The sequence below is a fragment of the Antechinus flavipes genome, chromosome 3, assembly GCF_016432865.1.
Source record: "Antechinus flavipes isolate AdamAnt ecotype Samford, QLD, Australia chromosome 3, AdamAnt_v2, whole genome shotgun sequence".
Classification (NCBI taxonomy): Eukaryota; Metazoa; Chordata; class Mammalia; order Dasyuromorphia; family Dasyuridae; genus Antechinus; species Antechinus flavipes.
The window spans coordinates 334,516,767-334,529,469 of NC_067400.1; the positions used below are offsets into that span (position 1 = coordinate 334,516,767).

General features: G+C 35.6%; 1 protein-coding gene across 1 annotated transcript in view; it reads left to right on the top strand.

Annotated features, from left to right (window-relative positions):
• PXYLP1 (2-phosphoxylose phosphatase 1) overlaps positions 1 to 12,703 on the top strand; it is a 61,288-nt gene that overhangs the window by 6,492 nt on the left and 42,093 nt on the right. The window contains exon 2 of the mRNA XM_051985658.1: positions 10,735 to 10,826. The gene's annotated coding sequence lies outside the window, so the exon portion shown is untranslated. The remainder of the gene's footprint in view (positions 1 to 10,734; positions 10,827 to 12,703) is intronic.

A 12,703-nucleotide genomic window follows, 5' to 3' on the forward strand; every position in this document is an offset into this window, starting at 1 on the left:
GGAATTCAAAATAGATTATACATGTGAAGTAATGCAAAACATTTTGCCATGTTGCAAAAGAAAAGAGATAATAAAAACTTCAAGAAAAATAAAGAAAATTTTCAAAAGAGGTTTCATTCTGCATTCACACTCTTTCAGTTCTTTCTCTGGAGATAGATAGCATTTTTCACCCTAAATTCTTTGAAATTAATTGTCTTAGATCATTGTGTTAATCAGAAAAACTAAGTCATTGAAAGCTGATCGTCATACAATATTGCTATTATTATGTTCTGGTTCTGTTCACTTCGTTTTGCATCAGTTCATATGAATTTCTCCAAGTTTTTCTGAAATTATCCTGCTTGTCATTTGTTACAGCACATTAGCATTCCATCACAATTATATACCACAACTTGTTCAGCCATTCCCCCATTGAAGGACATCCTCTCAATTTCCAAGTCTTTGCTACCAAAAAAAAGAGCTAAGTAGTTTTGTACATGTAAATCCTTTTCCTTTTCCTTTGCTTTCTTTGGGATGCAGACCTAGTAGTGGTATTGCTGAGTCAAAAAGTGCACACAGATTCATAGCCAGGACTTTTTGTAAATAGATTTTTGGGGAGAAGATGCAATGATCTTCACAGTCCAGAGACTCTGTGTGTAAATTTAGATATCTATATAAGCATTAAAAATCAATTTTAGGTTTTTAACAGGGGGACAAAATGATGAAAACAGCATTTTAGGGAGATGAGTTTCTGAGCTGTGCAAAGGATATATTGGAAAAAAGAATATTTATAGGCAAGAGCCAGTAAGGAGGGGATTGAGTAATCCAGGAACAGGGAGAAATAAGCTTCTTGATTAGAATGTTTTTGGTGGGGATGAAGAGAAAGAGAATGAGACATCTTGAAAGAAATAACAGAACTGTGTTGACAGATTGATAAATTAAAAGAGAGGTAAGAATTGAAGATGACACTAAGGTTTTCAATTTGGAAGTTTGGAAAGATTATAGTGCTATCATGGGAAGTAATTAACTAGTTTCCTTGTTCCCTGAGAAGATTTCATTTGACTTTACTATAGAATCAAAGATTTATCTGGAATGTGGAGAAAGGGGACAGGACAATTGAACAGCAATTTGGAGTCAGAATTTCATCTCTATCCTTGAGAACAGCAAATTAGTTCAGATTTCCTCATTTTCCCCTCTCCCAATTAAATTGTTAGTAAACAAATGATATACATGCAAAAGACAACTTATAGGGAAGTGTTTAGAAATATACCTCTTAAACCAAGCAAAGGAATTTAATGGATTTTTTTTTCTTTTGGAAGCATTTTAAGAAAAAAAATTCTGTCCTATTCTGTAGTTGAAGAATATGTGATTTTCTTCTTCACTCTTTAGAATTTTAGAAGCATGGGTTGAGCTGGGACAAAAAGGAGAGAAATTGAAGCTTAGTGGGGAAAATAAAGCATAATGGACAGATATGTTTTGTTGAGCATATGAAATGGTAAATGAAGTCAAAGAGAAACACATCTACAGAAACTTTATTTTAGATTTGCATCTTATTTTAGTGGTCTTAGGATTTCCAGGGCAAAACTGCTTGTCCTTTTGCAGAGGGGCATAAGAGAGACATCAGTTTTCTGTAATTTTAGAGAGCTCCCTGGAGTACTGAAATATATGGGACCTAAAACAAATTTGAAGCAAGTCAGATTTCACATATTGGCTATTACTTTTCAGATATTTACACTTGGGTTTCTTAGTTATGAGATACACATATAATGTGTGGAGTTGAAAGAATATTGGCCACATCAAGTCAGCTAGCCACATGATTTCATTAAGTCACTTGACTTCTCTTGGCTTCAGTTTCCTCTTCTGTAAAATTGCTAGGTTGGAATAAATAATCTCTAAGGTTTCTTTCATTTTAAAAATCATATATATATATAAAATTAAAGCTTTTTATTTTCAAAACATGCACAGATAATTTTTCAACATTGATCCTTGCATAGCCGTGTGTACCAAATTTTCCCTTCCTTCCCTCCACCATATATATATGTACATATATATTTTAATAATAGCCTTTTCAATATTGACCTTTGCAAAACTTTGCAAATTGTTCCAAATTTTTCTCCCTTCCTTCTCTCCCCCCTTCCCTAGACAGCAAGCAATCTAATATGAGGTTAAACATGTGCATTTCTTCTAAATTTTCATATTCATCATGCTGCTCAAGAAAAATCAGATCAAAAAGGAAAAAATATGAGAGGGAAAAGAACCGAAGCAAACAAACAACAACAACAATAGTGGAAAAAAAAAACAAAACTATGATTTGATTCATATTCAGTCTCCATAGTTCTCTCTTTGGATGTGGATGGCTCCTTCCATCACAAATCAATTGGAATTGCCTTGAACCACCTCATTGTTGAAAAGAGCCAGTCCATTGCAATTGATCATTAAAACATACTTTTGTTGTTGCTGTGTATGAAATTGTCTTGGCTCTACTTTACTTAGATCAGTTCATGTAAGTCTTTCCAGGCTTTTCTGAAATTAGCTTGCTCATTATTTGTAAAGGGCTGAAACTCTTGAGTTAATGCACTGAGGTCGGACAACCGAGCACTTAAGGCTAATTACTGATTGGACAATACTGTATAAGCATATGCTTGGAAAATGGCCTTCCCACTATCCTGTGCTGGCTCGATAATTGGTATATATAGAGAATTGTAGGCGGAACTAGGGGGTGAAGTAAGACTAGCCAGGGTTACTTTTGGGCAGGAGGCGAAGAAGAGAGGTCATGGAGATTCTGTGTCCATCCAAATCACTCCTACCCCTAAAGACCAAGAATAAAGACCAAGGGCTTGTGCTTATCTTGACTCCGGCTGATTCTAAGGTATCTAGGGTGCTAATTTGGTCTTTGCAATTATTTCTTATAGAACAATAATATTCCATTACAGTCATATGCCACAGCTTATTCAGCCATTCCCCAGCTGATGGACATCCATTCAGTTTCTAGTTCTTTGCCACTACAAAAAGGTCTGTTACAAAGATTTTTGCATATGTAAGTCCTTTTACCTTTTTTAATGATCTCTTTGAGATACAGACTCAATGGAGATACTGCTGGATCAAAAAGTATGCACAGTTTGATAGCCCTTTGAGCATAGTGTTATATTGCTCTCCAGAATGGTTCACAACTCTATCAGTAATGTATTGGTATTACAGTTTTTCCATATCCCCTTCAACATTTATCATTATCTTTTCCTGTCATCTTAGCCAATCTGAGAGGTCTGAAGTGGTATCTCAGAGTTGTCTTAATTTGCATTTCTCTATTCAATAGTGATTTAGAGCATTTTTCATATAACTAGAAATGGCTTTAATTTCTTCATCTGAAAGCTGTTCATATTCTTTAACCTTTTATCATTTTGGGAATGGTTCTTTTTTTTATAAATTTGAGTCAATTCTCTATATATTTTAGAAATGTGGCCTTTAACAGAAACACTAGATGTAAAAATTTCCCCCACCTTTCTACTTCCCTTCTAATATTAGCTGCATTGTTTTTGCTTGTACAAAAGCTTTTCAATTTAATATAATGAAAATTATTCATTTTGTATTTCATAATATTCTCTTTTGGCCACAAATCCTCCCTTCTTCCCAGCTCTGAGAGGTAGACTATTCCTTGTTCTTCTGATTTGCTTATATTATCATCCTTTATGTCTAAATCAAGAGCCCATTTCAATCTTATCTTTGTATAGAGTATTTAATGTTGATCATGTCGTTTCTGCCATACTATTTTCCAGCTTTCCTAGCAATTTTTGTCAGATAATGAGTTCTTATGCCAAACTGGAGTCTTTGGGTTATAAAATAGCAGATTACTCTAGTTATTGACTATTGTGTATAAAAACTGTATTATTCTATGATTTGTAACTTTTTATGTTTTTAGTTCTTTAGCGGGAGTTATAATAAAAACCATATTGTCACTTTCTCTCCTCTCCTCCATCCAGAAAACCTCTCCTGCTTATTGTAGAGATGCAATTAAATTCTAGAGACCAGCTACGTAGTGTAAGAATGTGTTTTCATCAGTATGGATAATGTGTCTTTGTTTTGTCTACCATTTTGACCACCTTGAAGCTGTGCACAGTTCTTTATCTTTTGCATTACCTTCAAGATGTAAATAATCCCCCAAATTCCATGCTTTTATTGGGGCAGCATAATTTGATGGAAGGAATGCTTCAGCATTTGGAATCAGGTCAGAACTGAGTTCAAATAACCTCTCTATCACTAATTGTTTATAACCATACTGCTCTGCATCTCCCTAGCTCTTAAACAGATGTTGCCTGAATTTCAAACGAATGTACTTTTTACTACTTTTTGAAAGTACTTTATTCCAAATTAACATATAAAAAAAGGAAAAAACACTTTAACTTTGGTTACTCAAGCATATATTTTTGGGAGAGGCTGTATTGCCTAGTTGGTAGAGCACTGAAGTTAGTCAGACCCAGGCTGGAATATTTCCTCAGATGCTTAAGTAACTGTGACCTCTTGAGAGTTACTTAATTATTACAAACCTTTTCCTTTTCTGAAAATAGTGTTATACTAATCTTAGTGGTTTGTTGCAAATATCAAAGCACTTTGAAAACCATATAGCACTATAAGAATATGAGTTGTGAATGGTGTTATTGAAGCAGGAAGAAACTTGAAAAGGGAAGAAAAATCAAAGCTTTTTTTTTTTTTTTTTTGCATGACTTAACTACTTGCACTTGTCTTTGGTTGCTTTATTTTTCTTTAATTCAGTGCCTAATTAAAATAAAGATCCAAAAAGTCAAAATATGATGCATTATACTAAAATGTAGGGCATAAATGTTTGATTTTTGTAGATTTCTTTATGGATGAAAAATCATTGTCTCTTATTTTAGTGATGATTTATTATAGTGTATAACTTGTTCAACAGAAAAGGGAACTTAAATGTTCTCTTTCTTTCTGTTCACTTAATTTCCTATCTCCCAAGTTAATACATTTTCTTTTATATATCATACCCTACTACCCACTGATTATCTTAAAACAGCTGCATTAATTGATGGATTTTAATGACTATTTACTATAAGTAATTGTGGTTTGTTAGGCTAAGTATAGTACATGCTTTTTCCATGCTTTTTAGTTAGGAAATCATTGACTATCTGTGGAAACACTTGAAGAAGGGAATTTTACCCACTGGGACTCATTCCTTTCTCCCTACATCTGATTTGGTTCTATTCCCAGGTAGTACTTAGGCTATAAATAGAGGCTGTCAATTGAATGCCAGCAAGTAGTTAGTGAAGAAAATGAAAACTGTCTTTACTCTTTAGGGTATATGGCAGATTGCTGATAGAGATTCTGTGGAGCTATAAGATTGGGGTTTTAAAGCTGGTTTGAATTTTTTTTCCTGTTAAATTTTCATCATCAATCTTAGCTATAAGTGCTCCATACTTGTCAAATGCATGATTATAGCCATGTTGCTACTGAATGTCACCCTGTAGTCAAGGGATAGGTGGAAGTTCAATTAAAATGAAAATTTAGAGCTGAAGTTCCAGTATTTGGTGTTTGCCTTTTTCAGACAACCTCCTATGCTTGCTTGTCCTTGCCTCAAAGAAGCCTCTTCCCTGTCTTGTTGGTTCCTTTTTACATTGTTGGATTACATGTTCAGGAATGTACCATTAGAAATACTAGCTATAAGGAGCCTAATGATAATGTATCATGATAGACTAAGGTCTCTAGCCAATCCTTAGATTTATGGATCTTCATTCTTATATAGAGGGTCAGCTCAGTCCACATTTGTTGTTCCTAGCTAGCCAGTAACAAAAGCTGTTCTATAGCAATTTCTTGAAAACTTTGAAGCTAGGCTTTAAAATGCTAATCTGAACTGGTTCTGAAAATCTAATCTTTTTGTTGACCTCCAAATTTGTATTGAGAGCCTTAGATTACTGAAGGTAATACTGTTGCAACAGGAGGCATTATTGAAACTATTGCTATAATTCATAAGGGAAGATTTTGCCTTCTTATCCTAGGCTTTCATCCTCTTGTAGTTCTTACAGCTATTTCTCCAGCTTTTATATGCCATCTGACTAAATTATTTAGCGGTAATAGGGATTGAAGAGGGAGAGGTTTATGGGTCATCCTTTATAATGCTAGTGTTATTGTTGGTGAAGAAAGTGGTGTGGATACATACACCCATGCACACCTGTATATATACATACATACACACACATGTATACACATGTATATATTTTAGTTTTTATTTTTCTGTATGTGTATATATCCTTAAAACATTCATTAAAAAATTTTGAATTGTATATTCTCTCCCTTCTTCAACTCCCTCTTTGATCCATTGAGAAGGCAAATAGTATATGATATCCATTATACATGTGAATTCCCGTAAAACATATATGATATCCATTATACATGTGAATTCCCGTAAAACATTTCCATATTAACCATGTTGCCGAAAAAGAAAGTGGAAAAAAAAAGTTTGTCTGTATCCAGAGCTCGTTATTTATTTCTCTGGGTGTATATACCATTTTTCATTATGAGTCCTTTGGAATTGTCTTGGTTCATTGTATTGATCGGAGTAGCTAAGTCTTTCACAGTTTATTACTGTTAAAATGTTTCAGTTACAATGTTTACCTGGTACTGCCCATTAGTTTTTTTAAAGCCATCCCCTTTGTCATTTCTTACAGCATAGTAGTAGTAGTCCATTACAATCATATGCCACAATTTATTTAATTATTCTCCCAATTGATAGGTACATGGATTCATTTTCAACATATACTTTACTGATATTCTAAGGATTTGATTTCTGAACTAGTTAGTAACTCTGGTCAGGGCAGCTAGGTGTCACTGTGGATAGATTCATCTTCCTGAGTTCAAATATAGCCCAGTTGATTGTTATCCTTCTTTCTAGAAGAGGACCAAAATGGTATTACTATGTTAGGGTCCAGTCACAGTGTGTTTGTACCTTGGAATGCTCTACCAGAGGTTGGACACAAATAGTCCTTGTGAACATGGGGTTGCTTCTCTAACTGCACCTTGTGTTTCTTCTGAGCTAATTCAGTTCTGCTTTGCTTATAGAGCATAGTACCTTCTCTGATGAGGGCCTGCCATGCTGAATGGTCCTGGTCAGTGTCTCCCATGTCATACAATGAGTTCTGAAGTCTTCAGATACTAGCTGTATGACCCTGAGGAAGTCATTTAACCCTGTTTGCCTCAGTTTCTCATCTGTAAGTGAACTAGAGAAAGAAACGGCAAATTATTCCAGTATCTTTGCCTAGAAAACTTCAAATGATTGAACAATAATAATCTGGTCACAGACAAGTGTGTGGTCATGTAAATTGTTTCAGGAGAACACACATGGGACACATGCCATGGGCAATGCCATGGGACACATGGGCAATTGAGAAATATATAAACAGAACACAAGACACAAAAGGAATGAAATATATCTTTGGATTAAAGACTTGCCTCATCCATCAGTGTCAATGCAAGAGGTCCTGAATTCTGAATTGTTATAATCATGAAGCTGCACACTGCAACATTCCACATTCCTTAGAGCCACAATTGCACTCTGAGGGAAAGGATATATAGAAATTACTTCTAAATACTCTGGTTCATTGCAGTCCTTGCTAAGCCAGAAACACTGCTGTAATTCCTGGCAGTGTGCCTCTGTTCCTTTCCCACTTTTAGGTGGGAAAACAAGCTTTCCTTGTGCTAATACTTGTAATGAATGCTGCAAAACAAGGTTTTATTCTTTTACTGTACTGTTTGGAACCCTGGAATAGAATTATACGCTCACAGATTTAGAACTATAAAGGTGTTTATAGGTCATCTAGCCTAATCTCATATAATTAAGTGGAAAAACTTGGGTTTGAACCCAGGTCCTCTGTTTTCAAATTCAGCACTCATTCAACTATATCGTAAGATTGAGCTTATTGCTTTAGGTTAATTGTTATAGCACATTGTTACTTCAGGTAGGTATTATTTCTAGTGGTGTGATTTAGTCTAGATTAGTGATTTAGGTATTGGTGTTTTCATAAAATAAGGAGACATAATGGAGTTCTACTTATATTTGTCTTTCAGCATTGTTCATTGAAAAACAGAATTCTTGCATTCATAAAATATGTATTAAGAGCCTCTTATGTATATGATGCTCTGCTAGTCCTTAAGGCAGTAGAAAACTTAGGTAAGATTTGGTCCCAGTCTTCATAGAATTAATAATCTAGTATCTGGGTAAAATGTTCTTTGGATTTGAAACAAGAAGGCATGAGTTCAAATCCTGCTTCTGTTTACTATCTATGTAACCTTTGGGCAAGTGATTTAATCTTTCTGGGTTATAGGTTCTTCATTTTTAAAGTGAGGTGGTTGGACTAAATGTAATCCCAGAGAAACTGAGGCAAGATTGAAATTAGAGAGTTTTTAATATTTTATTTAAAAAGGAGAGATTTACTGGGACCAAATGGATCCATGGTTTGGTCTCAGGGTTGAATGAGACTATCGTCTCCAAGAATCCAGCAGCCAAAGTTGAGTTCTCAATGACATACACACACGTACACACACACGCGTGCGGCTCAGCTACAGGGGTAGATGGAGGCAGGGGTGGAGTCAGAGCACTGAGAGCAGGAACGGGACTATCAATCTGGTTCTGACAGGGTGGGGGAAGCACCTGAGATGGGGATGACATAAATGGGGGAGGCACCTGGGATGGGGATGAGATAATGAGGGGAGGCATATAAGATCTTTATCCTATCAAACATTCTGATGATTAAGAGGGAAGGGTGGTGTTGCAGCATTGAGCATTACAATTAGGAACCGAAGCAGGACAATTAGGGAAACTGAGTCAGGACAATAAAAGGGAACTGGAATAACATAAGTGACCTCTAAGGTCTCTTTCAGCTTCAAATCTATGATCCTATTGCTTGAGCACATTACATTGTTGAAGAAACAAGAAGTAAATGAACTTTTGAGAGTTGGAAGTTAGTTACTTGTGGGAATAACTGTATTTAAATATAATTGATTTCCCTTGTAATCGCCTGTATTTTAATATATTCATTTTAAGAACATTCTGAGAAGGGGGCCTATAGGCTTTACTCAGCAGCCAAAGAGGGCAAAGATACAGAAAAGGTTAAGAATCTGTGGCCTGTAGAAATGGGAGGTAGAAGTGAGGGAAAAAGCAGAGAATTATGTGAGTTGTTTTGGGTCACAAAGCTATGTATCAAAGGTAGGAATGAATCCAGGTCTTTTGACTCTGAGGTCCTCTCTTATCTTTTGGTCCCTGGTGTTAAATTTATAGATAAAAAGAATTATTCAGATTCTGTCTCTCTCTCTCTCTCTCTCTCTCTCTCTCTCTTTTTAATCACCAAGCATTTATTAAGCACCTATTTTATGCCAAGAATAAATCTTTTTTTTTTATATATTCTTTTAATTCTCTCTTTTTTTTTCTTTAAATAACTTTTTATTGACAGAACCCATGCCAGGGTAATTTTTTACAACATTATCCCTTGCACTCACTTCTGTTCTGACTTTTCCCCTCCCTCCCTCCACCATCCTCCCCCCCCCCCCCCCCCCATGGCAAACAGTCCTTTACATGTTAAATAGGTTACGGTATATCCTAGATACAATATATGTGTGCAGAACCGAACAGTTCTCTTGTTGCACAGGGAGAATTGGATTCAGAAGGTATAAATGACCCAGGAAGAAAAACAAAAATGCAAGCAGTTTATATTCATTTCCCAGTGTTTTTTCTTTGACTCAGTTTCCCTAATTGTACTGCTTCAGTTCCTAATTGTAATGCTCAATGCTGCAACACCACCCTTCCCTTTCCTTTGGGTTTTTCTTAGCTGCTTCTGTCCATCCTTGATCAATTGAAACTGAATTAGCTCTCTTTATTGAAGAGATCCACTGCCATCAGAATACATCCTCATACAGTATCATTGTTGAAGTATATAATGATCTCCTGGTTCTGCTCATTTCACTTAGCATCATTTCATGTAAGTCTCGCCAATCCTCTCTTTTATTCATCCTTTTGGTCATTTCTTATAGAACAATAATATTCCATGATGTTCATATACCACAATTTACTCAACCATTCTCCAATTGATGGGCCAGATTCTGTCTCTTACTTAATGCTGGACAAACTATATAATTTCAGTGCCTTAGGCAATATGTTAAGAATGAAGTACAGACTGATTGCTGATCTATATTAGTAAAGGTTCTTGGCAGCTAGGATGGAGTACTGGGCCTGTAGGTCTTCCTGAGTTCAAATCTGGCCTCAGACTGATGTGTTTACTAGCTGGATGATCCTGGGCAAGACAATTAGTCCACTTTGTCTAAGTTTCTTCATCTGTAAAACGAGATGGAGAAGTAAAGGGCAAACCACTGTAATATTTTTGCTAAGAAAACTCCAAATGGAGTCATGAAGAATGGGATACAATTGAGAAACGTCTGAGCAACAACAGATTAGTAAAGGGAATTCCCACATGGGAAAAATTTTTTATGCAGATGAAATCAGTTTCTGGGGATGCAGGATTGTTGGGCTGTTGCAGTCATTCTGACATGTAGTGATTCATGAGAATAGAAGGGATTTAGTAGTTAAAAAGATGGACTTCAACACTTGACAACTTGGGGTGTGTGTGTGTGTGTGTGTGTGTGTGTGTGTGTGTGTGATAAATCAAAGTTTTGAACCAGGGAGTCAAGTTGCCATCACCAGAAACAGAAAAAGGGCACTGATGGCATACTTTCTGACATTTTGATTTTTAGGTGTTGATCATGTTTGAGGCATCTGTAGATGAGCTGGAGCTGAGGTTTAGCTCTGCAGAGGACATGGAGATTTGAAAAACATCTGTTTTGAGGTAGGTTGTAATTGAGGCTATGGGTATCAATGAGGTGGCCAAAGGGGAATGTAGAGAGAGAAGAGAAGTTCAAAAAGGAGACACTTAAGGTTCTATGATATTTTGATAGTATTCTTAATTACCTTCAAGGATCATGACTTAGATTTGCTAGTTAGTCCTAAATTGGCCACTTTAAAAAAAATAAATTTTTCATTAAAGCTTTTTTAAAATTTCTAATAATATTTTTAATGACAAAAAAGAAAAAAGAAAAAATTAGCATAATTAGTGAATACAATATAAAAATCTGAAAATTTGTGCAATGTACGCTTCACCTCTATATAAAGGTTGAAGTGGGAGTGGCTTCTCATATCATTTCTTTCAAGTCGTGAGTGTCTACTTTTTACAGGCATATTTTATAAGAAACTTATTAGTATAGACTTCTTTTTTTTTAAATTTTTTTATTTAATAATTACATTATATTGACACTCGTTTCTGTTCCGATTTTTTTCCCCCTCCCTCCCTCCACCCCCTCCCCTAGATGGCAAGCAGTCCTTTATATGTTGGATATGTTGCAGTATATCCTAGATACAATATATGTTTGCAGAACCGAACAGTTCTCTTGTTGCGTAGGGAGAATTGGATTCAGAAGGTATAAATAATCCGGGAAGAAAAACAAAAATGCAGATAGTTTACATTCGTTTCCCAGTGTTCTTTCTTTGGGTGTAGCTGCTTTTGTCCATCATTTATCAATTGAAACTCAGGTCTCTTTGTCAAAGAAATCCACTTCCATCAAAATATGTCCTCATACAATATCGTTGTCGAAGTGTATAATGATCTCCTGGTTCTGCTCATTTCACTTAGCATCAGTTCATGTAAGTCTCGCCAGTCCTCTCTGTATTCATCCTGCTGGTCATTTCTTACAGAACAATAATATTCCATGACATTCATATATCACAATTTACCCAGCCATTCTCCAATTGATGGGCATCCATTCATTTTCCAGTTTCTAGCCACTACAAACAGGACTGCTACAAACATTTTGGCACATACAGGTCCCTTTCCCTTCTTTAGTATTTCTTTGGGATATAAGCCCAATAGAAACACTGCTGGATCAAAGGGTATGCACAATTTGATAATTTTTTGGGCATAATTCCAGATTGCTCTCCAGAATGGTTGGATTCGTTCACAACTCCACCAACAATGCATTAGTGTCCCAGTTTTCCCGCATCCCCTCCAACATTCATCATTATTTTTTCCTGTCATCTTAGCCAATCTGACAGGTGTGTAGTGGTATCTCAGAGTTGTCTTAATTTGCATTTCTCTGATCAATAATGATTTGGAACACTCTTTCATATGAGTGGTAATAGTTTCAATCTCATCCTCTGAAAATTGTCTGTTCATATCCTTTGACCATTTATCAATTGGAGAATGGCTTGATTTCTTATAAATTTGAGTCAGTTCTCTATATATTTTGGAAATGAGGCCTTTATCAGAACCTTTAACTGTGAAAATGTTTTCCCAGTTTGTTGCTTCCCTTATAATCTTGTTTGCATTAGTTTTATTTGTACAAAAGCTTTTTAATTTGATGTAATCGAAATTTTCTATTCTGTGATCAGTAATGGTCTCTAGTTCATCTTTGGTCACAAATTTCTTTCTCCTCCACAAGTCTGAGAGATAAACTATTCTATGTTCCTCTAATTTATTTATAGTCTCGTTCTTTATGCCTAGGTCATAGACCCATTTTGATCTTATCTTGGTATATGGTGTTAAGTGTGGGTCCATGCCTAATTTCTGCCATACTAATTTCCAATTATCCCAGCAGTTTTTATCAAATAATGAATTCTTTTCCCAGAAGTTAGGGGCTTTGGGTTTGTCAAACACTAGATTGCTATAATTGA